Genomic DNA, 18,302 nt, shown 5'->3' with positions numbered 1-18,302 from the left:
ATGTTTGTTAAAGTTTCTATAGTCCAGCAAGTTCAGGATTAAATAGTAAATCCTGTTTCTTTGCTGCAGGACTTGTCAGGGCCTTTACTATGCTAAGGTGCTCCATGAACCTTCAGTAAGGGCAAGCACTCTGCCGTATTTCTTCATGTTTGACAGGAGGACCTTTTTCTGATCCTGCCCTCTCTGGAACGCCTGCTGCACCAGGGTTTCCATTTTCTAGCTCCACAGTTGGGAAATGCTGCCACTTCGGGGAACCAGCGTCAGGGTCACTGCATGTCTGTGCTTGTAAATGTTACTGTGCTTTTCCAACCTTTCCTGACCCTCTGTCTGCTCGCCAAGACCCCGTCCCAACCTTCTCTTCTCAAGGGCCCTGCTTCTTCCCCAGTGGATGAGTGTACAGAAAGGATGAGGTCCAGCTGGGCCGGCCCTTGGCTACATCCTAACACATCCACGTCTGCACACTCTGTCCTAATTAGTTCCAGGGATGGCGTTCCTCTTTCCTAGGGTGGACGCCAACATGTCAGTCTAAGAAGAGGAAAGAACTGTCAGCGAAGGGAGGCTACCTGTTCCAGGGCACAGAGTTGAAATAGACAGAGGTCTGGCTAGAACCCGTCTTGGCTGCGGCGGCGGGACCTTCCGCAGGTCCCACTGCCATCCAGATGCCCAGGAGGTAGTCCTGGTCCGAGAACGTGGCAGAGGCATATCATCAGTACAGCGTTTATACCGGCACAAAATTACTTAGTCGTATCTTGAATATCTGTGGTAGAAATCTCTCAAGTTTCTTTTACTAGAACTATTTTGTTCCCTTTCTTTTCACTACAGTTGCTTCATATAAACCACTCTTAGTCCCAGAACTACAAGGGATTAATATAATGCTTTCTGCCCTAACAATTAAAACAAAAACTAATTTATTGAGCTGCATTTCACAGGCGCTCCGTCATTTTTGCTCTTTTCCCAGCACTTTCTCTGGTTCCCACTGTGCTGGGGATGCCCAGGAGGTGGGCACGAGACGGGTACCCTCACCCTGCAGCAGCTGCGGCAAGCTCTGCCGTCAGCATCCACGTAGAAGCAAACACTCCGGGTGCGTTGGCTTCACTTAACATTTTTGGATTTAGAGACAACACATGAATAAAATAGCCATTTAAAGCGCTTTGCCAGAGGTGGCCTCTTGGCATTGAGTCAATGAAACCCCTTTCTTTCTCCACTGCTCATTTCTCTTGGCACTTAGAGTAAAGCTGTTCCCTGGACTCTTTCTTTTTCCAGGTACTTTGGGTAGAATTAGTTTCTGTTTATTTGTTTTTAAATACATCTTTAAAATCTGTATGACTGTTTTCAAAGTTTTCAAAACTCATAGCTACTTTAATCACTTTTTCCGGGCACTGTTTCAATCCAGATACTTTGAAGAAACTGGGCCTTAGAGCTGGCACACACATGTCCTGAATAAGGGCCCTTGTTCTCCAAGTTTAAAGCAATCTGATTTGGAAGGAGTGAGACGTTGCTTGTGTTTAAAAATAGCCAGCTGAATATGGGAGGCTTTTTCCAATTACTGTGGAAAGATACTTTCAGGCCCGATTAGCCCCCAGACCACAACTATAAATGTTTTACAGCTTGTGAACATAAATATATTTGAGATAATTTGGGACAGTCATTCAAAAATTGATCTTTTGAACATGACAAATCCAAGGCTGAACTATTTGCTCAAGTCAAATATTGCTAATTCTTCATGAAGAATATAATTAATTACTCTATGTAACTTAGTTCAACCATACATTTACACAGCCTATTTACCTTTTTAAAGAATATATGTGTATATATATATTCAAAGAATATATGTGTATATAAATATATATATACTTATCTGCTGAATCATTTTTTCTTCCCAGCAGTTTTGCCTCCAATTTCTTTCTGATTTAATCCATCCCTTATGCTGCTGCTCGGGATACCTGCCCATAGCCCATGCATGAAGCCATGACAGATAAAGGAATTTATGGCATCTGTAAACGATGATTAGAATGGTGGAGCATGGGATTGAATCTAAGCAAGAGGGGAGCCATTTATGAGACTATTGATGGACAGGGAAGAAGTGGGAGACAGTGAAGTGTGAGTCGTGATGAGGTTGGAAGCCCTCTAGGAGGGATACTTGAATAACTAAACTAGAAGGACATGGATGGTCTGGGAGCTGGAGGTTGGCCTTCAAGCTTTCAGAGGTGGTGCAGTGTCCGGGGGCAGTGTCCGGAGGCAGCTGTCTGAGTGGGCAGCTGCTGGAGAGGGAAGAAAAGATCATTTGAGACACGACATGAAAAAAACCGAGATGCTGGGGAACCTAGATGGCCTCCCCTGGGAAAGTCTAAGTCACAAAAAGGATGGAATTTGAGTGGAAGGAAGCCCAGGAACCAGTGAGTGAAGAAGGTGACTGAGAGATGACAGAAACCGGGGAGAAGCCCGGAGCGGGCGGTAGCATGTCCGAGTCACATGAACATCAGAGGCACAGGTCTGGCAGGAAAATGGGTGCAACTGTGTGGAGGTGGCAGAGGTGGGCACGCAGGCACCCACCCCCCTTCCTGTGGGCCCTGGTTACATGGCATATGGGAGGAAAAACAGCCTCGAGTGTCCGTGGGAGAGCCGTCTCAGAGAACCTCCCCATTTCAGAGGGGAGGCCGTGAACAGAAGGTAGACTCGGGCACATCGGGGCCTGTGCAGACAGGTGTACGGTGATTGCTCAGGTGAAGGGCGACGGGGACTCGGGGCCTCTGGATGCCTGCACAGCGATGAGCCCGCTGGCCCCTTAGAGGGGGGGGCTTCAGCCGGGCCGTCTCGGGCCACAGCCCTTGTCGTCCAGGGCGGCTGCCCTTCCGGTGTGCCCTGTGTGCATGTGGGTCCCCACGGTCCCCAGACACACTCTGGATCCTCCCACCTCTGCCCTCTGCCCCCGGCGCCCCACGGGAGATGCCCTATTTCAGTCCCATCTGTCTTCAACGCCTGACACAAAAGCCACCCCTTCTGCAAAATCCTGCAAGTCACTTCCAATCAGAAACAACCACTCTGGAGTTTGGATTTATGTCAGTGGAATGAGATGGAATTCGAAGTGGAATGTTTCAAAACAATTTTTCCCCTGCTCAGCAGAAAACCTTTTTTCTGAGCATTTTTGAGGGAGGTGACGTGTCTTAAAGGTGGGCCCCTGTGTTCCTAAGGCCCCTACACTTCCCTTCTGGGGAGGGGAACGGGTTTTGTGTTGCCCGGGATGCGGGTTCCAGGCCAAGGGAGCCTTGGGCCCCGCCTGAGGCTTTGGTGAAGGAGAGCTGAGGCGGGTCTGGGGGAGCTGGGGAGGGACCGTGGAGGGAGCCCGGGGAAAGGGACAGGGGCCGCTCAGAGAGCTCACATGCCTGCGTCCATCCTGCGGCCCAGGAGCTGCTCTCAGGGAGCACGAGGTTGAGGACGGGCAGGGACTGACTGCAGCCGCTCCTGAGGGGGCCTCGCCCATCTGGACCGGAGCCGGCACCTGCCCGATGCCTGGTGGATGCAGGTGCTGGCACTGCCGTGTCCACAGTCCCCAGCGAGGGGGCTGGCATGTGTGCGGTTGGGACTCGGTGTAGGTTTACTGAGTGAAGCAAACATCCTGTGAGGTGGGTGGGATAGGTCTCATCCTCTGCACTTTACTCCTGGAGATTCTGAAGCATAAGAAGGTTAAGCTGACATCCATATGTTTATTTAAACAGTAACTGACAGGAACAAAACCCAGGCTCTGCAGGGACTGGCGTCATTGCCATTTGTTTTCCCCAGCTACACAGCTTCCCTGAACAAAGAGATTGAGGCTATGTCAGAAAAGAAAGGCAGAATTTTATGATTCTGCATTAAAATTATCCCTTTGGTAGAGAGATCATTTTCTGTAAAGCATCCCTTTTGTTTGCATAAACAAAAGGCCACTTAAAGACAATCTCCTCATGTGAACCTGCGGTAACCACAGGGTAAGACTTGGAGTGAGTGTGGACAGGACGGGGAGGTGATCTGCAAATTAAAGTGGTGTAGAGTTAGGCTGGGGTTATGATAAACCTCCTGACTTTTCTTCGATACCTAACTTATTATTTTTATGTTACATTCTCAATAGATGTCTAAGAAAATCTCAACTTTAGAATAAGGCAATAACTAGTAGCACTTGTTGAACTGCTGTTAAAAAGAATCACAGGTAAACAATATTTTCTTGTCTCTGCTCCTGGAAGACAGGAAGACAGTTGTTGAGATGGGAGCAGCGTCAGGGACCGCCCCCAGCCCCTCTCTGGAAGCATTCCACTTGGGATGCAAAAGCCCTGGTGTCAACTGGGGACTCTATGGGTTGAACACCACTGTTGCAGGTGCCTTTTGTGACTTTGTTCGGGGACGTGCAATTGTGTGGGAAGGTAGAGAAGTGGCTGAAGAGCAGGCCTGGGGGTGGGAGGGGACCACGCTGCCTATGACATTAGCTCCACGTCTTCCTCATCAGACCCCACTCGTCCCCAGTCCCTCCCTGCCCAGCTCTCACCAGCTGTCACCCTGACACCTCCGGCTGGCAGTTCCCGAGCAAGTTCTGATGAAGGCAGATGACAGGGTATCCAGATCCATCGGAGGAGGGCCTTGAACTAGACTCGCTGCCACAGGCCTGGGGGCCAAGGCATCCTCAGGCCCCCAGGTCAGAGCCGTCCCCTGAGTCCTGCATGTAGGAGGCCTGACCAAACTAATAACTGCTCTTAGAAGGTGGGACAGTGTTTCCCTTTAGCTTGTGTGAGTAGCTCCCGAGAGGGGGCAAGGAGGGGCTTCTGGGGGCCCGTCAGGCTCTCCTTCCTGATCTGGGTGTCACGTGGGTGTGTCCAGTCTGTGAGAATCCCCTGAGCCAGGCAACGCTTACGACGTGTAGATTATAATTCAGTAGATCAAAAGTCAAGAAGAAAAGAAGAGAGGGAGGGAGGAAAAGGAAAAAGGGAGGGAAGAAGGAAGGGAGAAAGGGAGAGTGATGTAAAGCCGGGTCGAGGCACTTGGACCCGATCCAACAGGTAAACGTGTGAACTCCAGTCGTCCCGTTGGGACAGGACAGGACAGGACAGAAGCGTTATTGTAGGAAGATTGATCGTGGAGAGCAGTTGAAACGGGATGAGGCTGAAGCAAGAAAACAGAGGAAGGGTTACAGTGGCCTTAGTCTGGGGATGAGGCTTAGATTAGATAGGTGGGGATGTTAAGAGGGTAGGGGGCCAGTTTTAAGGTAAGCTTTCCATTCATGAGCCCTCGTGCAGCACACGCTGTCGGCTGCTTTCATAAGCTAGCATTTCATATCGTGCTGCACAACATTAAAATTCACTTTCTTTAAATAGTAATCATGATGCTTGCTGCTATCAGCTGGGCAGGGCCCAGGACAGCCCGCTTAGACGTGCTCGTCCACAGCTGAGCTCCAGAGCTCCAGCCTGGCGAGCCTCTGCTCCCAGATGTGTGCCCTTTGTCAGGAGGCCCCAAGGTACTCTAGCAGAGACCAACAGTGTGATTGGCAACATGAACCTTGTTTTTTTTGTTTTGCTTTGATTTGGTTTGGTTTTTAATACATCGTGATAATGTTGGTGTCAAATGATTAGCCTGCCAGATAAAACTACTAAGACCAGTTCACAAGATTCATTTAATGGCAGAATACTGGAGATTGAAGAGAATATTGCTTTCTAAAGTATATAACGAAGATTTTAAAGATTGGATTGAACAGATCAAGCTTGTTCTTTGGAAAAATAATATGAAGCACAGGGTATTAGCACAGGGTCCTTAGTAGAATTTAGATTTATGCAAATGTTCAGTGTTCCATAAGCCAAAATTAACAAACTTAGAATGACACAAATCTGTTGAAATATGATGCAAACTAAACATTTTAATGCATCTTTCTAGAATTCAACAGAATGTTGACATCTAAATTTACATTATGCACCTCATTTAATTTCTGCATGATGAACCAACAGGCAGAAATAGATGAATTGCTGACACATTGACTTTTTTCCAATTCCTAGGAGGAAAACAAAGGTTTGTAGTCAGAGATGAGGGAGGAGTTCAACTGGTCCATTAGTTTGTGTAAATCCATAATTATGCACACAAGTAATTTGTATGTGCTGCACTAAATGTGTTATTATTATTCAGCTTTGCTGCAATGCCTGTCATTGAAACATAATCTAATTTTATTAAGTTCCTCAAAGCCTGGGAGAGTCTTAGTTACAAGCCGGTTCCCTACTCATTAGCATTGACCCCTATGGTTTGTTTGTTTGGATTTTTCTTTTTGGCCTTCTGCCCCCAAGTTAACACCCCTTTGTTTCATAATCCATACTGTCATCATGCCCTCTGGACCCAGAAGAGAGGCAGATGAATGGAAGTATTGATGCCAATTTTACAGCTTCTACAAACAGGCAAGAGGCCTGAATGCCTAGTCACTTGGCTCTGATTTCTTTGGAAACAAAGAAGGGAGGAGTAGACAGAGGACTTGAGCAGGTCTTCAAGGCCTTCATGGACCCACACTAAGGAATGCTGTCTGTGCACAGCGCATAGGAAGTCCTGCACAGACAACACTCTGCAAGATGATTAAACCGTGCACAGCGCATAGGAAGTCCTGCACAGACAACACTCTGCAAGATGATTAAACCGTGCACAGCGCATAGGAAGTCCTGCACAGACAACACTCATTATTGTTGTCCCTGGTGTTGGTATTTTGAGGGCCTCTGCTTCAGTCTTGTACTGTCTTGAGACTTGGTCCAAAGGCCCTGTATCCCCCCTCTAACTCCCAACCAGCTGAGCAGCCCTCTACCCTCTTCGAAAAGAACAGGAAGAGTCAGTTAAGATGACCAGCCGGACAGGTGGTGCTACGTGAGGATGTGCAGAAGAGGGCATGGCTTCAGCCTGCACGAGGGACCGCAAAACCCACAAAATCAGAGTGGCCTGTGTAAGAGGAACACAGGTACCCGCCAAATCTAGCCATATTCACATGACATGTGGATTCTGAAGTTTCATGATTAAGCAACAAATAAAATGAATTTTTACTTCATTGAGTTGGTAGTAAACTTATAAAATGCACTACTAGAAAGGTCGGGCAGGAAACATATTTGAATTATAAAAAGGTCAAAATAGCTATTATGAAATTATATTATACAAACTACATAAAAGCTTGGGAAATTATGATGTTATAATTTTAAAAAGAAAAAACAGAATTAAAATTAAATGGATATCACAAATCAGTAATATAAAAATATGGAAGCTTGGGACAAAAGATAGAGGGATTTATAAAAATGAAAATAATTGTGGTTAAGATTTGGGGTAGTGTTTTGTTTTCTTTATTCAAAAAGGTATTGAATATAATATTGCTTTAAATAAGTGTTTATCTGTTATATTGTTTTCTGTTCTTTTACTTCAACTTGTTGGTGTTTTAATGTTTTAGGTATGTCTCATAAATAGTATATAGTTGGAATTTTTTCCCTCCCCCTCTCTTTGGTTTACTTCGTTTTTAACTTGTAAGATGATAACACTTATATTCATTGTGATAATTGATATATTTAGATTTGTTTATACCATCTTACGTTATTATTTTGGTCTTACTTTTTCTATGCCACTTTTTCCCCCTTCCTTGCCTTTTAAAAAAATTAACAGAACTTTTATTCACTTTTTTTATCCCCTTTTTTCTTCTTCTGGTTTGGAAGCTAAATATTCTATTACTATTTTTGCCAATGATATTTCTGGAGTAAACAAAGCCTAACTGAAGTCAGTATCTTAATCTTTTCCCCAAAATACAAGAACCTTGTGTTGGTTCTAATTCCACAATTAGACATCGTTTTTATTATAAATTGCATGATTTCTACTTTATTTTCCTGCGATTCCTTCTTGTGCCTCAAACCTTCCTTCTGGGATCACTTTCCTTGATCTTGAAGTAGGTTCTTTAGAAGTTTCTTTCATAAAGTTCTGCTCCTGGGAACACTGGGCCTTTATCTCAAAAGGTTGTTATTTCACTCTTATTCTTAAAATAGTTTTTCTACGTTGTTATTCAGCGATTGATGATACCATTCCACCATTTCTGGCTCCTTTTTGTGTGTTGAGAAGGCTGCTGTAAGTTTAGTTGTCGTTCCTCTATGGAAAACTTGCATTTTCTCTTTCGGTGCTTATCAGGCCTTCTCTTTGCTTAGATATTCTGTAATTCGTTATGGTGTATCCAAATAATTTCATTTATCCTGTTGGTAAGTTTTCTCTCATCAGAAATCCCCTTTTCTCTTCAAGTATCACCTCTTTCTATTCTCTCCCTCTGGGACTCTGCTTATATGTTTGGTGGACTTATCCTTCTATCCTCCACATCCCTTTATCTCTTTCCCATAGTTTATACGTTTAGAATCATATAGTCTCTCTTCAGCTACTATTAACACACTAATCTATCCATTGAGTTCTCAATTTCAACAGTTATACTTTTCACTTTAAAAAGTTCTATTACAAATCAAAACTACAATGGGGTATCACCTCACACTGGTCAGAATGGTCATCATCAAATAGGCTACAAATAATAAATGCTGGAGAGGGTGTGGAGAAAAGGGAACCCTCCTACACTGTTGGTGGGAATGTAAATTGGTGCAGCCACGGTGGAGAACAGTATGGCGATTCCCTAAAAAACTAAAAATAGAGTTACCATAGGATCCAGCAATTCCACTCCTAGACATCTATCTGGAAAAGACAAAAACTCTAATTCAAAAAGATACATGCACCCCAATGTTCAAAGCAGCACTATTCACAATAGCCAAGACATGGAAGCAACCTAAGTGTCCATCAACAGATCAATGGATAAAGAAGATGTGGTATATATATAAGATATGGTCCATATATACAATGGAATACTACTCAGCCATAAATAAGAATGAAATAATGCCATTTGCAGCAACATGGATGGACCTAGAGATTATCATACTAAATGAAGTCAGACAAAGAAAGACAAGTATCACATGATATCACTTACAAAGACAAGTATCACATGATATCACTTACATGTGGAATCTAAAAAAAAGGATGCAAAAGAACTTATTTACAAAGCAGAAACAGACTCACATACATAGAAAACAAATTTATGGTTACCAAAGCTGAAGGGGAGGGAGGGATAAATTAGGGGTTTGGGATTAGCAGATACACAATACTATACGTAAAACAGAAAAACAACAGGGGCCTACTCTATAGCACAGGGAACTATATTAAATATCTTGTAATAACCTATAATGGAAAAGAATCTGAAGAAGTATATACATACACTTTATATATGTATATATATACTTATATATATACTTTACATAGATGCTTATATATACATTATATATGTGTGTGTGTATATATATATATATATATATATATATATATATATAAACTGAATCACTTTGCTCTACACCTGAAACTAACATGACATTGTAAATCAACTAAAAAGAAAAAAAAAGTTCTATTAGGTTGTTTTGTAAATCAACCCATCATTTTGTTTCTTGATCAGATTTATGATCCCATCCTTTATTTCCATAAATACTTCGTATTTAAGAATTATGTATTCTATATCTGAGAATTTAAAAATATGAAATCCTTTGGGGTCTAAGTCTGTTTATCTCCGTTTTCTATGACATGATGTCTTGTTTATTTGTGTGTTTGGTGATCTTTTTGAACTCATATTTGCTTGAGTGCATGGAAGTCATGCAAACTTCATCAGAGAGAACTTGTGCCTCCTTTTGCTACTACTGAAGCTGGCACTGTCTACTTCAGCCCCCTCTGAAAACCCCGGCTGATGTCAGAACACAGGCTTCCCTCGCCCACCTGGCACCGGCCCAAGGCTGGAGCTCCCGACTGCAGTACAGCTCTCAGCCTTTGCCCTCAGGGAAACACTGCACGTCCCATTTGCTTAATGCTCCCAGCTCCTGACTCTGCTTTCAGCTCACTCTTTGGTTGGGGGCTGGGGTCGGGGCTAAAGCCTGCAGGGCTGTGGCGTCCTGAAGAGTTCCTTTCCTTCTCATCAGTCCAGCAATCTATCTACAATCTACGAGGTATCTCAAAAGAGATGTCTTCTTCAATGCAAAGTCCTTCAGCACCCAGCACAGTGTTTGGCACTGTATTTATTTAAGGAATGGATAAGGAATAAAAATGTTACAAAGATAACAACACAACCACATTCAGTGTGTCAGCCTCTATGTCACTTTTAGAAAGTGGTGTCCTATTCCCTATAACCTTACAAGGTCAATATATTTATTATTATTTGTATACTTTACAAATAGTAAATGGCAGCTATACCCCAACACAAGTATATTTTGCTCCACAGTCTATGTACATAATTGCTATGTGTGTTGTTTCAGCATAAATGAATAAATATAAAAATCATTCATTTATTCAATTAATAAATATTTATTGAGAATTTACTAAGATCCAAACATTGTTCTTAGGTACTGGCAATATAGTAGTGAACAAAACAGAAAACAAGTCTTGCCTGTGTGGAGCTTATATTATTAAGGATGGAGAGAGCACAAACATGTAAGTAAATTTATAATAAGGAATTTATATATAAATTTATAATGTATATATTTATAATGAGGAATTTATATGTATAAATTTATAATTAAGGAAGATTGAGATTGCCAAGGGCTGGGGGGTTGTTACTACTTTACCTTAAGTGATCAGGCAAAGTCTCACTGAGAGTTGATATTTGAGCAGAATAAATGAATGAATGAGTTTAAATTTTAGCTGTCTTAGTACAACATGAGACAAACTACATATAATTTAAACATAAACGGAATAGGATTTCCTTTAACAAATGTCATTTTCATTAATAAAGGGTTGTTTCTGAATATTAATATATTGCATTTATACTATAATTTCTATTTAAGATAATGAGGTTTCATCTTATTTTTACCTTGTAGATCTAGTAGTTTAGAGAATAATGATTAATAACATGGGTTTGAATTCTCATTCTTTTCTCCTTAGCTCTGTGACCTTGCGGGGAAGTTACTTTACCTTTTTGGTCTCAGTTTCTTCATCTTTCAAGTGGGAATAAAACATAGTGTCTTCCTTATACAATTATTGTGAGGATTAAACAAATCAGTGCATGTAATACACTGAGAACAATGCCTGTAACAAACACTGTATATTATTCTCGTTTTATGGTGGTGAAAATCTAAATGCAGCTGGTTACTCTAAAACAAGATTGCAAAATCTAAATTCCCTGGCTCCAGAGGGCAGGAAGCCTAACTGCCTAAACACGCTTGAATTTTACTTTTGAACCATTGCAACACTTATTTGCCATGTTAACGTTTGCTTTCCTCAGAGCGGTTTACATTGCTACCAGGGTTAAAGTCAACAGAGATACCTGGGTTTGCAAAAAAATTGATGGGCAAAACTTTTCCATTGCACTGTTTCCTCCAAGTTTGGATTCAAATTGTGACTTCTGCTTAGCCAAGGAATGACATGCGATTCTCCTCCTGAATCCTGTGCGCTTCATTAGTTTAAGTAGGAGCCATTCTTTCCCCAGAAGAATCACAGATTGCTGAGGATTTGGGTGCTGGCTCTATTTTCTAAACTTTCACGTTCCCCGCACAGTAGCTGATGGTCATATGTGGCGACTGAACACTTGAAATGTGGTTGGTACAATTCGAGATGGTCTTTAAGTAAAAAATACACACAAGACTTTGAAGACTTGGTGTGAAAAAAAGAATGTAAGTTATTTCATTAATTTTTTTTAAATTTTATTTATTTATTTATGGCTATGTTGGGTCTTCGTTTCTGTGCGAGGGCTTTCTCTAGTTGTGGTGAGCGGGGGCCACTCTTCATCGTGGTGCACGGGCCTCTCACTATTGCGGCCTCTCTTGTTGCGGAGCACAGGCTCCAGACGCGCAGGCTCAGCAATTGTGGCTCACGGGCCTAGTCGCTCCGCGGCATGTGGGATCTTCCCAGACCAGGGCTCGAACCCGTGTCCCCTGCATTGGCAGGCAGATTCTCAACCACTGCGCCACCAGGGAAGCCCCTCATTATTTTTTATATTAAGTTAATGTTCCTGATATATGAGCTTAAATAAAACATATTAAAATTAATTTCACTTCCTTCCTTTAACATTTTTAAATGCAGCTACTAGAACATTTTAAGTGGCAAGTGTAGCTCACATTATATTTCTTTCCTTCATTAGTTTCCTCCATTGAGTAGGTCTGAAGACCAGGAAAATGGCATTTTCAGTTCTTAAACTGACCACTTGGCCATTTCAAACTTAAAATTGGTTCACAGCCAAAAAGATGACTTTACTTCACACTGGCTACATCTGTTATGCTTGAAAACAAGTGCTAGTTATCTCAATACCCCAAATAAGGTTTTTCAAAATTTGCTCATACTTTTAATTCCATGTAACTTGGATTGGGGGCAGAGGGCTCAGTGGGGAGAGAAAGGGAGCAGATAGAGAACAGACAGGGTTCCTTATCCATCTAAGTTCATTAGGAAACTAAGATGTTTTTTAATCATCGATTATCTTGCACTGTTGAGACAAACGATACACTTAATTTAGGTAAAAGTGAGCAATAGAGTGAAAGATTCCCCAGGATTTGGATACTCACATACTCACCATGCTGCACCAGATCCAGCAAATACAAAATCCTTCTCTTGGGGTGTAGCTAATGAGGATCTCCACATTTGACTAAAGGTCAAATGCACCTCTTTCAAGACTCATTGATGGTCCAGCCAGGGTCGCACAGGGGTCGGGGCACTGCTGTCTCTTGTTCAAGCTCTGCTGTGGAGCTCAAGGGGGACAGAGTGAAGGAGCCACTGGAGAGGACTTTTCACCCAGAGCCCAGTGAGGATTTCCCTCCGTGCAGAGGAAGAGGGCACAGACTCTTACATTTAATTACAGTTCACCATCTTTTGCCCACGATTCCAAAGAAATTCCTGAAAACCATAAGATTTTCAGAATTCATTTGAAGGCGAAACCTGGTCTGAACTGACTGGAGGCTATTCTTAGTCTCCCTTTATCCCAGCTAGTGTGATGTTCCTACAGAAACTGCAGACGTGCTGCTGTGTTGGGTTGTGCGCGGCTGCCCCAGCCTCCCTGGGGTGTCACACCATCTGTCACAGTATGTCCGAAATAGATTACCTTCATGAAACCCAAAACATTCGGAACTTGGAAACACATCTGACCCCACGAATCTCAGAGAAGGGACTGTGAACCTGCCTGCGGGTACCACAGCCCAGAAGGCAGGGAGTACCAGAGCTCTCCACCTACCAGGGTTTTCTCCTGACTCAGGCTCTTATCCCAGGGTTACTTTTCCCTTCTGTGCTTTAGTTCCTCGTTCACACAATCCTGCCCCAACTCAAAGGGCACTTCGTGGATAACCACAGTTGCCAGATATGTTTCAGACACCCCGTGGTTCTCTTTATGATGTGGGCCAGTCTTTGTTTGCAAGCCTACATGAAATTATAGTAATGAAATTTACATTCTCTAAACTTACTAAAACAGAAAAAGGATATAGAGGATCTTTTTCAAAGGGAAAAAGCATCCCATGAGTTAGGAGAAGAAAATAATGTGTGACGTATTGTACTCTGAAGATTATACATTATTTTCAGAAATTTGCAACATTCTAATCTATTGAGAGAGCTTGATTGTTCTCAAATTTCCTATTAAGAATTACGATTTTAATTCATTTTCATGAAAGATTTTAAGGATTTGGGGGAGAACTGGCAACTAAAATGTAATCAAATCTGTTTTATCTTAACCAGGGATTTTTTTTTTTTTTTTTTAAATCCTACACTGTTTCTTTAACAACACTTCTAATTATCTGGCTTTGGTGAAAGCATTTATGGTTTCTTTCTTGGAAACGTTTCCTTAGTGACTATTCATATACCACTCCAGATGGATGTTGCATATTTGTTACTGTTTACAGCCTTTGGCCCTAAATTTCATTTTACATGAAGACAGAACATGAGAAAACTAATCAAAAGGCTGTATACTTTTCTTTCTTTCTTTTTTTTTTTAAAGAAATCTTTCCACTTCTCTCTCCCTGGGAGTGTAAATACGTAAATCTATATATAGCTTACGCTATGCAGTGGTTGCTGTCGTATATCTGTCCAGTTACTATTTGTTTGCATTTGAATATCATTGCTTCAGTGTAAACTCAGAACTCTGGGATCATCAGCCTAGGTAACACACAAGACATGACATACCTTTCAAACCCTGTGCCTCTTGCAGAAGTCCTGCACGCCAGCCTATTGGGGCCTCCTCCTCCCTCCCACCTGCGTGGGGTCATCTTAGTCGTGCCTTGAAAATTCAGACCAGGGTACCTACTGATGTGGCACCTCTGCAACCCCAGGAAGTCGACACCTGAACGCAGCCCCACTGACACCAGGCCGGTCCCTTACCTGGGATGTCGAGACCCGCCCTTGTGCTCCTTTTCTGGAAGTCCCTCTACCTTAGGACCAGTTGGTCTCCTTTTCCCCATGGAGCTACCACCTGGAGCCTGAGTCTCACTCTGCTTCTCCCGTCTCCCAGTTCTTACTCCAGCGGTAGATCCAGGCATGGCTTCAGGAGAAAGTTCATCTGTCCATTCGCTCCTGGACTTACCCCATCTCACACCATCAAATGTGTTTCTGTCATATTTAAAAATTTGTCTTTTGCCATTAAACTCCATTCTCCTGCCTTTGTGTTCTTCTTTGGGGAATGAATTCAAATGAGGGCTGCTTTGATTGGATCACCCTTCCCAAACTCCACAGGTGACCAGAGAAAAGGCACTCCATGCGGAAGCAGATGATTTTTCCACGATGTATGGGACCCATGTGCTGTCATGGGTACGCTGGTGTTTTGGGTTTTGTTCTTGTTTCCTTCTTTCTAGTAGTTTCTAAAGTTTCATCTCTGCCTGAGTTTCACAAGAACACATGTAAATTCTGCCCTAACCCAGGCTTAGGGCGTGGTAGGCAGCCCTTAAACTGGCTTGTCTATACTTTCTTGTGGGTTTGCATCTGCCCCGCCAGCACTGTATTCACTCAGCTTAAACAACTGCATTTAAAAAAAATATTTTATTTATTTATGTTTTGGCTGTGCCGTGCAGCATGCGGCACAGCCAGGGATTGAACCCACGCACCTTGCGGTGGAAGCCTACCTGGAATCTTAACCACTGGACCACCAGGGAAGTCCCAGACAACTGCATTTTCAAACTCTGAGCTCGACAGCAGTTGCCCTGGGAGCGAAGTGACCCAGGAACTAAGCCCAACGCTGCACTCAATCTGGCAACAAGGATTCTCCACAAACTCCTCCTCAGCAGAAATCTACACTACAGTCTCCTCCACCCATTTGTTTATTTTCTGGATCACAAAGTTTGTTTCAAGTTGTCTCTAAAGCTCCAAATAATAATTTCTGGAGGACAACATTTTATTCCACAGTATTTGTTTGGGATATAATTCATAGAACACAAAACTCATCATTTTAAAGTGGTTTTTAGTATATACTAAAGTATATACGGATAAAGTAGTTTTCATATAATAAAGTAGATACTAATAAAGTGGTTTTCAGTTTATCCACAATGTTATGCAACTATCACCACTGTATAATACCAGAACATTTTTATTATTTCAGAAAAACCCTCCATACCTGTTACCAGTCATGCACCATTCCCTCCTCTCCCCATCTCCTAGCAATCACTAATCTACTTTCTCTCTGTAGGGATTTGTCTATTCTGGACATTTCATAAATGTCATTGTACAATATGTGGCCTTTTGTGTCTGGCTTTTTCACTTAGCATAATGTTTTTAAGGTTCATCCATGTTGTAGCATGAATCAGGACTTTATTCATGGCTGAATTATATTCCATTGTGTGGATATACCAAATTTATTTAATCATTTATCAGTTGATGGATATTTGAGTTGTTTCCACTTTGGGCTATTTTGAAATATTGCTGCTATGAACATTTGTGTACAAGTTTTTGTGTGAACATGTATTTTATTTTATTTTATTTTTTTGATTTTTTAACGTCTTCATTGGAGTATAATTGCTTTACAATGGTGTGTTAGTTTCTGCTTTATAACAAAGTGGATCAGTTATACATATACATATGTTCCCAAATCTCTTCCCTCTTGCGTCTCCCTCCCTCCCACCCTCCCTATTCCACCCCTCTATGTGGTCACAAACCACCGAGCTGATCTCCCTGTGCTATGTGGCTGCTTCCCACTAGCTATCTATTTTACATTTGGTAGTGTATATATGTCCATGCCACTCTCTCACCCTGTCACATCTCCCCTCTCCCCCTCCCCATATCCTCAAGTCCATTCTCTAGTAGGTCTGTGTCTTTATTCCCGTCTTGCCACTAGGTTCTTCATGGCCTTTTTTTCTTCTTCTTAGATTCCATATATATGTCTTAGCATCGGTATTTGTTTTTCTCTTTCTGACTTACTTCACTCTGTATGACAGACTCTAACTCCATCCACCTCACTACAAATAACTCAATTTCGTTTCTTTTTATGGCTGAGTAATATTCCATTGTATATATGTGCCACATCTTCTTTATCCATTCATCTGTTGATGGACACTTAGGTTGCTTCCATGTCTGGGCTATTGTAAATAGTGCTGCAATGAACATTTTGGTACATGACTCTTTTTGAATTATGGTTTTCTCAGGGTATATGCCCAGTAGTGGGATTGCTGGGTTGTATGGTAGTTCTATTTTTAGTTTCTTAAGGAACCTTCATACTGTTTTCCATAATGGCTGTATCAGTTTACATTCCCACCAACAGTGCAAGAGGGTTCCTTTTTCTCCACACCCTCTCCAGCATTTATTGTTTGTAGATTTTTTGATGGTGGCCATTCTGACCAGTGTGAGGTGATATCTCATTGTAGTTTTGACTTGCATTTCTCTAATGATTAATGATGTTGAGCATTCTTTCATGTGTTTGTTGGCAATGTGTATATCTTCTTTGGAGAAATGTCTATTTAGGCCTTCTGCCCATTTTTGGATTGGGTTGTTTGTTTTTTTGATGTTGAGCTGCATGAGCTGCTTGTAAATTTTGGAGATTAATCCTTTGTCAGTTGCTTCATTTGCAAATATTTTCTCCCATTCTGAGGGTTGTCTTTTGGTCTTGTTTATGGTTTCCTTTGCTGTGCAAAAGCTTTTAAGTTTCATTGGGTCCCATTTGTTTATTTTTGTTTTTATTTCCATTTCTCTAGGAGCTGGGTCAAAAAGGATCTTGCTGTGATTTATGTCATAGAGTTGAACATATATTTTATATTCTCTTGGATATATACCTAGGAGTGGAATTTCTGGGTCATATGGTAACTCTATGTTCAACTTTTTGAACAAATGCAAAGCTGTTTTCCACAGCAGCTGCACCATTGCACAATCCCAGCAAGAATGTGTGAGCGTTCCAGTTTCTCCACAGCCTCATCAACGCTTATCATTGCCTCTCGTTTTGATTATAGGCATCCTAGTAGGTGTGAAGTGGTATCTCACTGTGGGTTTGATTTGCATTTCCCTAGTCACTAATGATGTTGAGCATCTTTTTATGTGCTTCTTGGCCATTTGTATATAAATTTTAGAAGAAATGTCTATTCAAATCTTTTGCCCATTTAAAAAATTGGATTATTTGTCTTTTTATTATTGAGTTGACAACTTCCTTACATATTCTGGACACTAGACTCTTGTCATATATATGACTTGCAAATATTTTCTCCTGTCCACTTCTTGATTGTGACTTTTTTTTTTTTTTTGGCTGCATTGGGTCTTCATTCCTGTGCACGGGCTTTCTCTAGTTGCAGTAAGCAGGGCTACTCTTCGCTGTGGTGCACAGGCTTCTCATTGTGGTGGCTTCCCTTGTTGCGGAGCACGGGCTCTAGGCACGTGGGCTTCAGCAGTTGTGGCACACGGGCTCAGTAGTTGTGGCTCACGGACTCAGTAGTTGTGGCTCACGGGTTTAGTTGCTCCATGGCATATGGGATCTTCCCAGACCAGGGATCGAACCCATGTCCCCTGTATTGACAGGCGGATTCTTAACCACTGCGCCACCAGGGAAGTCCCTGATTGTGTCTTTTGATCCACAAAAGGTTTTAATTTTGAGGAGGTTCAGTTTATCTTGTTTGTTTGCTTGGAATACCCTCTTTTTAAAAAATTAAATCAGTGTGGAACACCACTATATAAAAAGCGCTCTGGTGAAGCAGAAATGGGGATCTCATATCTGATCACACAGGAAGCCTTCCAGCACATCAGGCTCTATGGCATCTGATGAGGTCCTGGAAGCTTTTAGGGCTGATCTCTGAATATCAGCTTTTCACTCCTGACCTTTCCCGGTGCTCTACATAACACAT

The 18,302-nt window shown here is 42.2% G+C and overlaps 1 protein-coding gene and 1 long non-coding RNA gene across 10 annotated transcripts in view; one reads left to right on the top strand and one right to left on the bottom strand.

The window, feature by feature from the left end:
* LOC309651492 overlaps nt 1-18,302 on the bottom strand; it is a 392,390-nt gene that overhangs the window by 612 nt on the left and 373,476 nt on the right. The gene's annotated exons all lie outside the window — the stretch shown is intronic.
* Nucleotides 1-18,302, top strand: part of LOC309651480 (uncharacterized protein) — a gene marked incomplete at its 5' end in the record, with an annotated part of 62,440 nt that overhangs the window by 786 nt on the left and 43,352 nt on the right. Inside the window, 4 exons of one of the 9 annotated variants that reach the window (XR_014258153.1) lie at nt 72-4,183; nt 10,428-10,519; nt 11,578-11,693; nt 14,123-14,650. The exons of 3 other annotated variants lie outside the window; for them this stretch is intronic. Of the gene's footprint in view, nt 1-71; nt 4,184-10,427; nt 10,520-11,577; nt 11,694-14,122; nt 14,651-18,302 lie in introns of those variants that run through there. 5 more of the 9 variants (XR_014258149.1, XR_014258150.1, XR_014258151.1 and 2 more) reach the window with 5 other exon arrangements.

The sequence above is a fragment of the Balaenoptera physalus genome (assembly GCF_965194825.1).
Source record: "Balaenoptera physalus genome assembly, chromosome: 21".
In the NCBI taxonomy this organism is placed as follows: domain Eukaryota; kingdom Metazoa; phylum Chordata; class Mammalia; order Artiodactyla; family Balaenopteridae; genus Balaenoptera; species Balaenoptera physalus.
Note: the sequence above shows the minus strand (reverse complement) of the source record. Positions and strands in the feature narration are given on the sequence as shown.